Below are 14,863 nucleotides of genomic sequence, written 5' to 3' on the forward strand. Positions count from 1 at the left end.
GGAAATTCTACAACTAGGAGGAAAGAGAAAAGCACACTGAGTCTCAGAGGAGGTGTGGAAGTAAAGTGCAGAGGTACGGAGGCGCATCCGGAAAGGGCTGGCAACTGAGGATGCCGTTGTCTTTTTCAATCAGGAGGGAGTCACAAGCTCCTGACTGCTCTGAACTCCAGTTCCGGGTGAGTATCTGGGAACCCAGATTCATAGGGGGAGAAACTGGACTGTCTGGCATCGAGCAGAACTCAAGAGCAGCTTTCTCTCAGAGGTGCTTGCAGCGATTACCACAGGACACTGAGACCCAGGGCCTCTTAGGGCAGGGATGAGGGTCAGCCATAGCTGTTTGCTCCACCCTGTTGATTCCCTGAGACCCCGTCCCACCCAAGCTATGTGCAGAGGCTTTTGCATATGAATGGCCTGGCCCTTTGCAATCTGAAAATTACCTAACAAACTGCAGCTGAGTCAGACAGACCCAGAACACCCAAAAGAAGGCCCAAGGCCCCACAGCAGCTTGCATTGCTTCACAGCTGGACCTCATCTGGGCACCTCCAAACCCCAAACAAAGAGGAATCTCTCCAAAGCTCCTGCTGGGTAGCCTCAGGCAGAGGCTAAATTAGCACTTCCTTAGAGATCCAAGAGCCAGCGTACCCAGTGGTCAGAGTGGGACCATCCAGATTACAATTCCTCAGATCCATAAGGGACACACTCAGGGGGCAGACTCAGTGAGCACCAAAGCCCCACTGAAGCAAGTCTTGCCCCATAAAGGTATCTCCAGCACAGAAGTTCTCCCACCGTAGACACAGCTGATTCTCACAGCCAATTGGCCTGGATGTCAATTCCTCCCAGTGATACCTACAACAACCAAGGCTTAACTACAATAAGACTGTGCACAAAGCCCACAAAGGGGTGCACCAAGAGTGTCCACCTCAGGTAATTGGGGAGGCTGAGCCACTGGGCCCTATAGGACACCTAGCACAGAAAGCCACTCTATCAACACAGGGAAGCAGCCAAAACACGGAGATAAAGAAACAGGTCACAAATGACAGAAATGGAGGAAAGCAAACTACTGGATATACAGTTCAAAACCACAGTTATAATGTTTTTCAAGAATTTTATAGAAACTGCCAATAAATTTAGTGAGACCCTTGATAAATCTAGTGAGACCCTCAAGGATATGAAAAAGGACCAACTAGATATTAAGCATACACTGACTGAAATAAAGAATATTATACAGAGTTCCAACAGCAGACTAGAGCAGTGATGGCGAACCTATGACACACATGTCAGAGGTGACAAGCGAACTCATTTTTTTGGTTGATTTTTCTTTGTTAAATGGCATTTAAATATATAAAATAAATATCAAAAATATAAGTCTTTGTTTTACTATGGTTGCAAATATCAAAAAATTTCTATATGTGACACGGCACCAGAGTTAAGTTAGGATTTTTCAAAATGCTGACACGCCGAGCTCAAAATGTTCGCCCTCACTGGACTAGAGGATCGCAAGAATCAAGTCAAAGATTTGAAATACGAAGAAGAAGAAGAAAAAACACCCAACTTGGAAAACAAAAAGAAAAAAAGAATCCAAAAATATGAAGATAGTGTAGGGAGCCTCTGGGACAACTTCAAGCGAAATAACATCTGAATTATAGGGGTGCCAAAAGAAGAGAGAGAGCAAGATATTGAAAACCTATTTGAAGAAATAATGACAGAAAACTTCCCCTACCTGGTGAAAGAAATAGACTTACAAGTCCAAGAAGCACAGAGAACCCCAAACAAAAGGAATCCAAAGAGGACCACACCAAGACACATCATAATTAAAATGCCAAGAGCAAAAGACAAAGAGAGAATCTTAAAAGCAGCAAGAGAAAGACAGTCAGTTACCTACAAGGGAGTACCCATACGACTCTCAGCTGATTTCTCAACAGAAACTTTGCAGGCCAGAAGGGAGTGGCAAGAAATATTCAAAGTGATGAATGCCAAGAACCTACAACCAAGATTACTTTATCCAGAAAAGCTATTATTCAGAATCGAAGGTCAGATAAAGAGTTTCACAGATAAGAAAAAGCTAAAGGAGTTCATCACCACCAAACCAGTATTATATGAAATGCTGAAAGGTATCCTTTAAGAAGAGGAAGAAGAAGAAAAAGGTAAAGATAAAAATTATGAACAACAAATACATATCTATCAACGAGTGAATCTGAAAATCAAGTGAATTGCCCTAACCGGTTTGGCTCAGTGGATAGAGCGTTGGCCTGCAACCCGAGAGGTCCCAGGTTCGATTCTGGTGAAGGGCGTGTACCTTGGTTGCAGGCACATCCCTAGTAGGAGATGTGCAGGAGGCAGCTGATCAATGTTTCTCTCTCATTGATGTTTCTAACTCTCTATCCCTCTCCCTTCCTCTCTGTAATAAAAAAAAAATCAATAAAATATACTTTTTTTAAAAATCAAGTGAATAAATAATCTGATGAACAGAATAAACTGGTGAATATAATAGAATCAGGGGCATAGAAAGGAAATGGACTGACAATTCTTGGGGGGAAAGGGATGTGGGAGGTGCGGGAAGAGACTGGAAAAAAATCGTACACCTATGGACAAGGACAGTGGTGGGGGTGGGTAAGGGCAGAGGGTAGGGTGGAAACCGGGTAGAGGGGAGCTATCGGGGGGGGGGGGGAGAGGAACAACTATAATAATCTGAACAAAATGATTTAAATTAAAAAATTATGAATAGCAATTTGACCCCCTAAAAAAAAAAAAAAAAGACATGGTCCTAATGTAATGGCTATGAGTAGCATTAACAGTGATCCTGCCAATGGGAGATGCCATTTCCAGACCCTGTCCCCCCACCCACTCAAAACAGCCCAGGACTCAGATAGCTCCTGTCTTCTTTTTGTTGCTCATTCGATTAGATCCTTAGCCTTATCCCTGACCATGCCTGCCTGGTTGGTGTAAAAGCAGCACTCTTCTCCTAAGAAGAAGCAGATTCCACCTTTCTCTGCTGTTAGTAAGTCCCCTTCTACTCTGTAGTACTACTGTGGCTAATGAATCAACTTGATTTTGTAAGGCAATTAGAGTCTCAGCTACTCTCTCTCTATGTCTTCTGAAATTTTGGGGGTCAAAACTTGATCAGAGGAGACAGAGTGAGCTATTCTCTCTATCCCAGCTCCAATGCTACCCGAAATTCCAAGCACTACTAGAAGGGGTATTACTTGCAGAGCCCTCTTATATCTAGTTACTGCTTTAAGGGGTCTCAAGGGATTGGTTGTTGGGTATAATAGACGTATCTGGGGTTAAGTAGGCAGGAGTGCACACTCCTGTCCAGTTTGCAGGCAGGCAGAGGTAAGCAGGGGTCCCACACACGTAGAATGTTCCTGCAGCGGGGCACCAGGGGTAAGTGGTGTTTTCAGCGTTGAAGGTACAGTTGCATAGTTCATCTGGGAGGCGACCTGTTGGGTGTTGCCTCTGGGTACTGTTGAAGCAAATAGGGGCGACATTAGTTAGCTGCACATTGGCCGTGACAGGTCCTATTATTTCTTCGGTTAAGTTCCCTGGTTTAGTTATGTTTACTGGAGTAGCCATTAATAGGAGTGGTCCAGGGGGGAGACAAAGCCAGCAGTCCCTAACCAAGTAAGGGATGGTAATATTGAGGAGGTGGTGGGTTGAATTGAGGAGCTGATAAAGCCGGGGGTCTAGATCATATTGCTTCTGCGGCTGAGTCTTCAGCTTAGGTAATCAGGGTGCTTTATGTTCAAGCAGCTGCCTGATAGTCTTTTTAATATCTGCTTCCTGCCCTAACCGGTTTGGCTCAGTGGATAGAGCGTTGATCTGCGGACTCAAAGGTCCCAGGTTCGATTCCAGTCAAGGGCATGTACCTGGGTTGCGGGCACATCCCCAGTAGGAGGTGTGCAGGAGGCAGCTGATCGATGTTTCTCTCTCATCGATGCTTCTAACTCTCTGTCCCTCTCCCTTCCTCTCTGTAAAAAATCAATAAAATATATATTTTTCAAAAAATCTGCTTTCTGAGCTTGGTCCTGTAACTCCCCCACTCCGCCCCGCCCCAGCCATTAGAGTAGCCAACATGGGTGTGGCGAGTCCAGCAAGTTACTGAGTTTGGCTTCCCTTGACAGATGCATCCTGCCCATTTTGTCTGGGCTTAATTCTTCCCATCCAATACAAACACACACACCCCCACCACCACCACCACGTGCATTTGATAGCAGAGTCATAGCATGCTGCAGGCTGATAAGTATAGATAACAAAAATCTGATTTAATTGGGTTTTCCCGTAGACTACCCGGTCTAGCATATTTGGGTAGCGAGTCTCTAAGCAAGGACACGTGGTAGCCCCTAAGGGAGGCAAGTATGTGCTAGCTAATATTATTAGTGGGAACATATTATTCCCTCTATTCCTGTCCAGTGGGGGTCCACAGCAGTGAACTACTAGGACAAAAGTAGTATTATGACTATTCCTGCAAGGCAGATGTAGCCAAGGATGGCATGACAAGGTGTAGTCCAATAATTCATGATGAGGCCTTCGTTTCCTTGCTGAGGTGCAGCCAGAGGGGATTCTCAAGATCTGGGGTCACCTTCCACTCGGATTGATCAGTGCTTGATGAGCTGTCTTCACACACGAGTGGTGGATCCAGGTGCTCAATCCTGCAACCTTGAGAGCTGTAGGTGTGGTTAATATGACTGGATAGGGTCCCTCCCAGGTAAGCTTGAGGGGTTTCTTTTTCCAATCCTTTACCCTAACCTGGTCTCCAGATTTATAAGGATGTACGGCTGTCCCTAGAGATGGGTAACCGATCAGTAACCCATCTGTGGACCTCAAAGACAGCTTTTCCAAGTCCTTGCAGTTGCTTCTGGATTTCTAATTTCCCTATTTTCCCCAAATCTCCCTTTGGCCCAATTAAGGGAGGGGGTCTGTCATATAGAATTTCAAAGGGAGAGAAACCTACCCTGGCCCTCTGGGCACAGCGTATCCGCAGGAGTACAAGAGGCAAGATATCTGTCCAGGGTAAGGTTGTCTCTTGGCATAGCTTAGCCATAGCCTGATTGAGAGTCTGGTTCATGCACTCTACTTTCCCTGAACTCTGAGGCCTGTAGGCTGTATATAGGTTCCATTTAATTCCTAAAACCTTAGCTACCTATTGTCCTATTTCTGCTACAAAGGCTGGGCCATTATTGGACCCTATGGTCAGAGGCATTCCATACCACAGAATAATGTCCTTTAGCAATGCCTTAGTGACTTCTCTCACCTTTTCCATGCGAGTGGGATATGCCTCGACCCAGCCTGAAAAGGTGCAAACAAAGACTAGTAGGTATTTATTTTCTCTGCTAGGCCCTATTTCTGTAAAATCTACTTCTAAGTCCTCAAAGGGAGGTTGGTCACAGCGCTGAACTCCTATCGTTTTTACAGGACCCTGTTTGGCATTGTTCTGTGCACAGAGGAAGCAATGCTGAGAGACTGAGGCACACAAAGAGGGAAGGCCGGCAGTTAGGTAGTATCTGCCTAACAAACCTTCTAGGGCAGTCTTCCCAAAATGAGTGAGTTCATGCTGCTGGAGGACTACCTTATGGGCTAACTGTTCTGGGACATAGACCCCATGATCTGGGAGTATCCACCAGCCTTCCTTCGTTCTCTTGCCCCTTCTTGCTGGGCCCATTCCTCTTCCTGGGGAGTGTATTTTGCAGGTTCAGCTTATTCGGGGGCCAACATGACCCGTGACGGTGCTACTTGTTCTTTAGCAGCCAGCTTGGCCGCAGCATCAGCACATTGGTGTCCTTCTGACACTGGGTCTTTCTTTCCCCTTCTGGTGACCTTTACAATGGATGACGGCTATTTCCTCAGGCTCCCAGACTGCTTCTAGAAACTTTAAGATCTCATTCTGATTTTTGATTCCTTTTCCTTCGGCCATCAGGCGCTCCTTTTCCTTGTATAGATGTCGGCACGCTTATCCTTACTGAGTTCTAGGGCAGTGATGGCGAACCTTTTGAGTTTGGTGTGTCAAAATTTTGAAAACCCCTAACTTAACTCTGGTGCCGTGTCACATATAGAAATATTCATAATTTTTTTATATATTTGCAACCATAGTAAAAAAAAAAGATTTATATTTTTGATATTTATTTTATATATTTAAATGCCATTTAACAAAGAAAAATCAACCAAAAACTATGTATAAAATGAACAAAGACAGAAAAACAATGTACATTTAGGAAAAAATAATAATAAAAACAATGATAATCAAATGGTACGAAAACTAGAAATTAGTGACTTTTTTGGTGCTGAAGTTTGTCTGCTAATTCTTCGATTGCAGGTTCATACTTGGTGCACTTCAAGGCCAAGCAAGCGCCACTAACTTCATCTGTTAGCCAGTTTCTTTTGTTTGTTGTAATATTATTTAATGCTGAGAACAAAGTCTCACAAAAATATGTTGATGAAAAAATTGTTAGCAAAGCCATCGCTAGATTTTTTATGTCGCTAAAGTGTCAGGTACTCTGTTCCAAGCACTCAAAATTTCTTGTTCGTAGTCGCACTCTTCTTCATTATTCAAACAATTTTGTTCCAGATTTTCAAGTTTTGACCTTAAGTCGACAAACACATGAGTCCAAATGCTACCTTGAAAATCTGCAAGTTGCATCCCTAAATCGTCAATTTGCATCTCTAAATCGTCAATTTGCATCCAATTTGCATCTCTAAATCGTCAATTTGGAATTGAAATCCTTTTAATTCAAAAGTACTGTAAACAACTACATCCAGATACTTAATTATTTTAATGGTCTGTTCTAGGCTTCTAAATTGGTCGAATCTTTCTCTGAACTGTTCAAATAACGAGTTTACTATATTCTGTTACATAAGTATGGACTCCATTACACTCGTTGTAGTGGCCTTCTCGAAATACTTTTTTATCCGAGGAAAATACTTGTAAGTTTTAGTTTTAATATATCACTTGAAAATTTTAAGTTTACTTTCAAAAGATTTGATGGATCCAAACATAACGTCAATACTTTTGCCAAAATCTTGTAATTTTAAGTTCAGTTCATTCATATGAACAGAGAGATCTGTAAAAACCATCAAATTGCTGACCCACTTATGATCATTGCTCTGAGGAAAGTTTGCCAGATCCTTATTCTCAATAAATACCGTAATTTCTTCAAAGCACTCCACAAGTCACTCAAGTACTTTACCTCGACTCAGCCATCTCACACTATTGAACATCAGTAGTCCACTGTAGGTTGAATCAACTTCCTGTAAAAGTGCAGAAAATTCTCGCTTGTGAAGGGGTCGAGAAGCTATAAAATTCACAATTTTTGTTACAACTGACATTAAATCATTCAGTTCTGAGAATCCCGATTTGGCACACAACACCTCCTGATGGATAATGCAATGAAAAGGTACAAGTGGATGTCTAATAGCTTCCATAAACAATTTCAGGAATCCCACATTTTTTCCCACCATATTTGGTGCCCCATCTGTCGTGACTGACACAATTTTAGAGATATCAATGTTTAGGTCACTGAATGTTTTTATAACAACCTTACATATTTCGTTTCCTGATGTACTTATTGGCACTGATTCTAACTTTATCAACTCTTCTCTCATTGTGAGACCATCAGAATATCTAGCAATAATGGCCAACTGAGCATTTGATGTGACATCAGTAGTTTCATCAAGAGAAATCGGAAAATATTTACAACTATTTAAGTCTTTTTTTAATTGATGTTGTACGTTTTTGTTAAGATCTATTATTCTGTCTTTGATAGTATTTCTACTGAGTGGTAACTCAGAAATTCTTTTAATAATACCATCTTTATTTTTCATATCGTGAAATAGAGCTGATGCACATCTTAGAAATGTTTCCTTAATAAATTCTCCATCACTGAGGCCTTTTCCATGCTGAGCTATGGAGTGAGCAATACAATAACTTGCTGATGTTAAATTTGTAGAGCATCTTATAAATTTAATGATGGAATTTGATTGACTTTTATAGAGGTGTAGCTACCTAGAAATGCATTCCTTCCTTTCATCGATACTTTTTTTCAAGAGCTGACAATGATTAGTTTCAAAATGTCTCTTTACATTCCACGTTCTGCTTACTACCATTTCATTACACAGTATGCACAATGATCTGTTGTTTCTGCCGACAATCCCGTATATCTCGGTCCATATGTCTTGAAAGGGTCGGCTACTGCTGCTTCCACTTCCTTTATCATTCAATCTTGCTTTTTTATTTATCTTGATTCTCCATCACAAGCCTGCAAAAATAAATAAATATAAATCACGGCGTTTTTTATAAAAGGTTGATAGGTTTCTTACCTATTAACTTTTTGCAGTGTTGTTGCACTGACTCCTAGTGCAAAACAATTCAAAGATAGTATGTATAACCAACAAATATAGGGTGCTGTAATCAATTATCCGACACGCAGAATGTCTCGTCGAGCACTGTTGCACTGTATATCTTTCTCTTCTAACCCTCCCACTCCTGTCTCCTAACGAACATGGCGATCAAGTGCGTCCGTTTGCCGAATGCACCCGAACGCACGGGAAGCTTACCCGAGGCACATGTTGACAATAACGAGGCCGTTTCCAGAACTGGGCATTTTGTCACTCGAGTAAAAATAAAATGTCATGAGTAAAGATTAATCTCTTTATAGTGCAATTCTTAACCTTTTTATATTAATGTCAATATTGGAACAATGTATCTTGGATATTTTCACTATGTATCTTTGCTATGCAACACCGATGTACATGTTTACATCCGGTTTTAGAATTGCATTATTGATCATGAGTAACATGAGCAATAATATTACTCGAGTGATGCTCAACTCTAGCCGTTGCGAGAGACAAATATTTGAATTATGCAATTTTTGTCTCTGTCGATGCGTGTCACCCAAAATGAGTTCGTGTGTCACCTCTGACACACATGTCATAGGTTCACCATCACTGACCTAGAGGCACTGAGACCAGGCTGCTTCTCCCCTCACCCAGGACTTCTGAGAGGCGTTCTCTCATCCCGACAAGAGTCCATGCCCAGCTGACTGTGCACTTGCTCTTTTCACTCTGCAGTTTCTTTTCTATTTTTTAAAAATATGTTTTTATTAATTTCAGAGAGGAAGGGGAGGGAGAGAGGGATAGAAACATCAATGATGAGAGAGAATCACTGATAGGCTGCCTCCTGCACACCCTATACTGGGATGCAGCCCACAACCTGGGCATGTGCTCTGATCCAGGATGGAATCGTGACCTCATGGTTTATAGGTTGATGCTCAACCACTGAGTAACACCGGCTGGACGTGTGCTTATTCTTGAAGATGAGAAGACATTGCTGCGAAGCAACAGGATTGGCAAGTAAAGGGCTCACGGCACGGCCCCCGGAGGGAAAGGTCAGCTCAGGGATCCACATCCTTGTGGAAAAGCAGCTTCACAGGAGATGGACTCAGGCAGAGCCCAGGGCCGCCGCCCCATCACTCAGCCCTCAGGACACGGGGCATCGCCCGCCCAGGGGCTGGGCCATTGCCTATTGACAGCAGTAGATCCTCTCACCCGAGGACCCATGCTCACAGAAAACAAGCCGGGGTTGGGGTGGTGAGTGCCAGTGGGGGCTGTTCCTGGCTCTGTGCCCTGAGCACTGGCCCCACCCTCCTCGCCTTTCCCTCCTTAGGTTAGTTAGTGCCTAAGCTTGTTCCCACCCACTGCTTCAGGTTCTGCATAAAGACAAGGCTCTTACTCTTTAAAATATACTGCTAACAACTAACTGGTCAGGACAGTAACAAGGACCCCATTTAAAGTGGGCTTATAGGAGCTCCAGTTGCGCAATCGGTTAGCGCGCGGTACTTATAAAGTGGGCTTATAGTACGAGGCAATGTGCTTAGCTCATTCATGGATCACCCCCATTTTATCCTCATCAAAACGTTCAGGCAGAAATTCTTGTTATCCCCAGTTCAGAGAGGAGAAAACGGGAGCGGGGGTGAGGTAATAATTGGGAGAGGTCATACTGGAGAAGGTGGGTCTTGAGTAGCAGGTAGAGTCCAAAGCCCGCGTACTGCACGCTGTGCTCCTCAGCCTGTGGCCCATGTCACCAGCTTAAAAGGCAGACACAACCGGTGAGAGCTCTATCCTGTGAGGAAGGGCACAGAGGGTGTCCCTGGGCTCACCTCACTGGCTGAGGTCCATTTGTGTTTAGGCAGCAGAATGAGCATGCTCAGCTCCTCACCCATGTAGGGCAGCTCCAGCACCTGGGCCTTCACCTCCTTTATGTAGGCTAGGTTACCATGGCCTCCTGGAACCTCATCTGCGCGGGCCTCTGCTCCTCCTGAGGGGAACAAACAGAGGCGCCCGAAGGAAAAGCACTGGGTGGAAAAGCCAAAGACCTTTCCAGAAGAGCGCAGTGACTCCAGGAGAGTGCCTAGCAGCCGTGGTGGAAACAATATTCCTGCTCTAGGGAGCACTTCGGGAAGTCCACCACTCCTTCCGTCATGATGGCACGGCATCTGCTGTGAGCAGGTGTGGCAGCACCACGAGGAGATGTGTAATTCAGCAAGATCAGTGTGAAACTCTGCATTTTCCAGAGGAACAAGCCAGATTTTCCTCATGTAAAATATGCTCTGCAAATGTATTTAAAGAAACAATGTGACCAAAGGATTCTAGCTAATTAGAAAAAAGCATTTATGAAAAAGTGGGGAAAAACTTCTAGTTTCACAGCAGTGTGACTGCAGTAAGATGGACCTGCCCTGTCAGAAAATAGTCTCTCATCCTGTACAAGACCCAGATGTGTCTTCATGTCTTTACATTCAATTTTCCCTAGTCTGATACTCTACTACAGGGAGGTGATTTCTAAATTATTGAAAGGTATATGCATGCAGAAGTTAGTGGAAGTATTAGACTTATTAAATTGAATTTTTAAAGTTGCTACAGACCATCACTATAAAAATTAACATAGTTTCTAAAGTCAATGCTAGAAAAGTTTTCTACTCCTTGCTTTGCAACAAGAGAGCTGATTATTTAAAGTACACCTTATCCAAAAAAATAAAACGGGGAGATAGTAACTGTATAAGTTTCCAATATTTTGAAATGGTATTATTCATGGATTGCAGGATTGGAAAACTATTTCAATGTCTGCCTATATTGAAGTTATACCTCAATGTCAAGACTAAAGTCTTAGTTGTTTTAATATTAACAATTTATAAATACTTTACAAATAATGATACATTAATTAACAGCAAGTCAAGTCTATACGTAAGTTTTAAAATACATGATTTAATAAATGTTTTCACATTCACTCCCTTTATACCTCCAATGCACACAAGTATCACGTTTCCCTAACACCTGTGTGTTGTTGTTTTTTGCTTTCTATTTAACAACTTGCACATGAAGAAATATCTTAAGTTTCCAGAAATAGGTGGTAGCAATGAATGTATAAAAGTTAACAGAGGCAATAGGAGGAGGAATGAAATGTAAAAATATATATATATATTTTTTCTTTCCTTTAGTTCTTTTCTACTGAGTTTAAAATTCCATTCAGAAATGTGTTGTTTCTGACTATTTTAACCAACTATTCATGCTTTCAGAAAACTAAAATTTTCCATTCAATTTTTTCATCAAACTAAGCAGGGTTTTTGAAGGCTTCCCCACCTGGCTTGTTTTAAAAGGCATTTCCTTTGTGCGTGTTCTCTGGAAGGGTATATTCCATCTTCCTTAGATGTACATGGCATTGACAAGAAGCAGCCTGGTCTCTTTTTTAATAGAGTTGTCTGGTAACAGGTTAGGAATTTTACCTTTTGGGAAAAGGAAAGAATATATCCCATTGATTTTTATAAAGGCATGATGAATAAACCTTGATAGCATTTATTGGCAGGTCCTTGATTATTAGTCAAAAGCCAAATATTCTTTTTCATATTTGCAGAGTTTGCATTGTTACATTCAGAAACGGAAAACAATGCATACTAGGTGCATTCATGATCACCAGTGCTCCAGGAACAGCACAGTGTTGATGGCGGTGAAAGTCTTCTACATCACTCAAGGAAAAACACTGCACCAGGCCGCAGAACAAGGAAGCATGTTGGAAGCTACCCATTGTCTTCATTATCAGAGAAGTATAAACAAGAAGCCCAGAATGCTGGTGAACCTTGAGCCCTGGCAAGGGCCAGAGCTATGCACTGATTGTTTAGTTGAGGTAATGGTAGCTAAAGCAATTTCCTGACCAAATAGTCTCAGAGTAAATCTTTACTAATATTTACTGACCTTTAAGATAGTCTGTCTGTTACTGCAATTGCCTGCCTAACTAAGGGCTATATGTGTGTCCAAAATTGAATAAAAGGTTTGCAAGGCCTGGGCACCAGTGAAGTCCTTCTTCTTGCGTTGGACTCTCCACCTGGCCCCCCAAATTCCAAATTATTATTTCTTGTCTCATCTCTGTCATTTGTGCGCAGCCCTTCTCCAGATCCCAAACCCTGAACCACGCGGGACTGGCTCACATATCTGGTGACCGAATAGGGATGTCTGGAGGAGCAGATTTCACCTAGAGCAAAAAACGAAGTTCACTGAATAGGTGGGGAAAATTCACCGGATAGGTGGGAAAAAAGAATTCACTGAAAAGGTGGGGAAATTCACCGCATGCAAAGCCAACGGCCAGCTGCAGAAGTCACGATCTGTAAGTGGGGTGGGAACATCTTTTCTTAGCCAGGCTAATGGGGCAGGTTAAAAAGGGAGAAGCCTTATTACAGACTTTTGGTTTGCATACTCAGGGATAAAGGAATTAAAGTGTCAGAAGGTATTCTCTTACAGTTTTTGCATGTGGTTTCCTGAAGAAGGTACATTAGATCTTGAATGTTGGGAAAGAGTAGGTCAAAACTTAAAAAAAGCTCAGCAGCAGGGGAAAACTTGCCTCCAAGCTGTTTCTCCTTGTGGAACACAGTATTGCATTTGCTAGAGCCTTTTAGAGAGGCTAAGGAGGATAAACCTCCTCCCCTTGCACGCTCCGCTCTTAAAGAGGAGCAAAAAGAAAAATTGGAGGAATGGCCTTCATAGACCCCTCACCTCCATATCGTAGTCCTGAAATGTTTAATTCGCTGATTAACTTCATGATCTGACTAGCTCAAGAGTAAAAACAGAATTGTGGCCTGACCTGAACCCAGGAAGTACACACACAAGCAGGTCCCCTCTAACCAGGTCACAGGGCCAACCCTGAGGGGACGGCTCCCCATCTAGCTCAGCCCTGCCTTCCTAACTCTAAGTGGGCTGAGGCGGACCACTCACACTCTGCCTTTAGCAAAGGACATGTCTCCAGCTGTGCCTGAGGGAACTCTAACAGGATTCCTGCAGGCTTGCAAAGAACAAATCTCAAGGTGGGTCCTATGATGCAAAGGTTCCCACAATTTTGAAAACATTTTTTTGCTCTTAACATGTTTCTACCATAAATGCTTATACACAGGTCATGCTCCACTTAAGACTCATAAACTAAGTCAACAAAAAAGTACTGATCCCAGCCATGGGCCTGGCCCTGGCACCAAGCTGAAGATGCGATCTGTGTCCGAGGTGACACACAGTCTGATGAGACCAAAAGTGCACAGAGGTACCTTTAAGGGTTCGCAGCCACGCTCCAAACTTTCCAACAACATCCTGGTCAGACTCTTAACTTCCGTGTTAGCTTTCAGTTCAATCTTCTGTGTTCCCTACTAGGCTGTAAGCCTTAGCACAGCCCACTTCTCCTTCGCTATTTTTGTATGAGTACCAGCAAGAAGTGGTGAAACAGATTTGTTGAGTGACAGAGAGGCTTCATGGTGAGAAGTGAATATCAAAAAATATTATAGCTCTCCAATTAAATAAAGATGATAACAGCATTTTACTTTTTGTTTGTATTTTTTTGTTTTGCGTAGTTTTGTTTTTAAATTTTATTTTTCATTACAGTTTACATTGGATATTGTTCTGTATCACTTTCAGGTGTGCAGCACGGTGAGAAACAGCATTTTAGATCTGGATCCTGATGGTAACTGAGGAGAACAGAAAACAAAGAAGGTCCTCTGGGAATGGACTGGGATAGGTCTGCAGAGTGGTGTGTGTGTGTGTGTGTGTGTGTGTGTGTGTGTGTGTGTGTGTGTGTAGGAGGGAAAGGGAAGCATTAGGGAGAACACATAGGCCTTAAAATGTAAGCTGGGATCACATAAGGAAGCGCCTGTACCCAATACTCTAAAACCCACTTATAATTTCCCTAAACACAGTTACTTGGTTTCAGACACAAAGCGGTTGGCAATTGTCTCCCATTCTGCACTCACCTCACATTCCCAAACATTTTACCTTCTCTAGAAGAAAGAGGAAGGAGAAAGGAGAGAAGCCAAACAACAAAGAAAGGTGACAAATGGTTTCCTGTGTCCCCAATATTCTCCAATGTTAAAATATCAGGCTGATGTTAAACATTAATATTAAATAACCAGAACGATTTTTAAATTCCCAGTGCTTACCCTGGGAGACCCAACCAGCCGAAGGACCCAGAATCATCCCCAATGCGGTCTAAGCCCAGAGCGGGCAGCCTCCATGGGGTGGCAACCGCAGTAGTGGGGAGGAGGATGTACCGAGTCTTCCAGAAGAGGGCCTGGCACTGACAACCAGGCAGATGGCCAGGATCACTCCATCAGTTCATTCATCTCACAAAATCATCACCCTGCATAGTAAGTAGTAGAATGGTTTTGGATTTCACTTATGGAGGGGCTTTTCTGGAGCGAGGATTTTGTGGCAGCGACACAAATTTAAAACTTGGTTTCACAAACAGATTTTATTTGGAAAGCCTATTCTGTCAGTGGTGAGGATTTATGAGACAGAGGAAAGGACCAGGCGGACTTGGAGAGACCGGTTCAGAAGCGGTTAAAGCGGAGAA

Source organism: Myotis daubentonii, chromosome 3 (genome assembly GCF_963259705.1).
Source record: "Myotis daubentonii chromosome 3, mMyoDau2.1, whole genome shotgun sequence".
NCBI classification, from domain to species: domain Eukaryota; kingdom Metazoa; phylum Chordata; class Mammalia; order Chiroptera; family Vespertilionidae; genus Myotis; species Myotis daubentonii.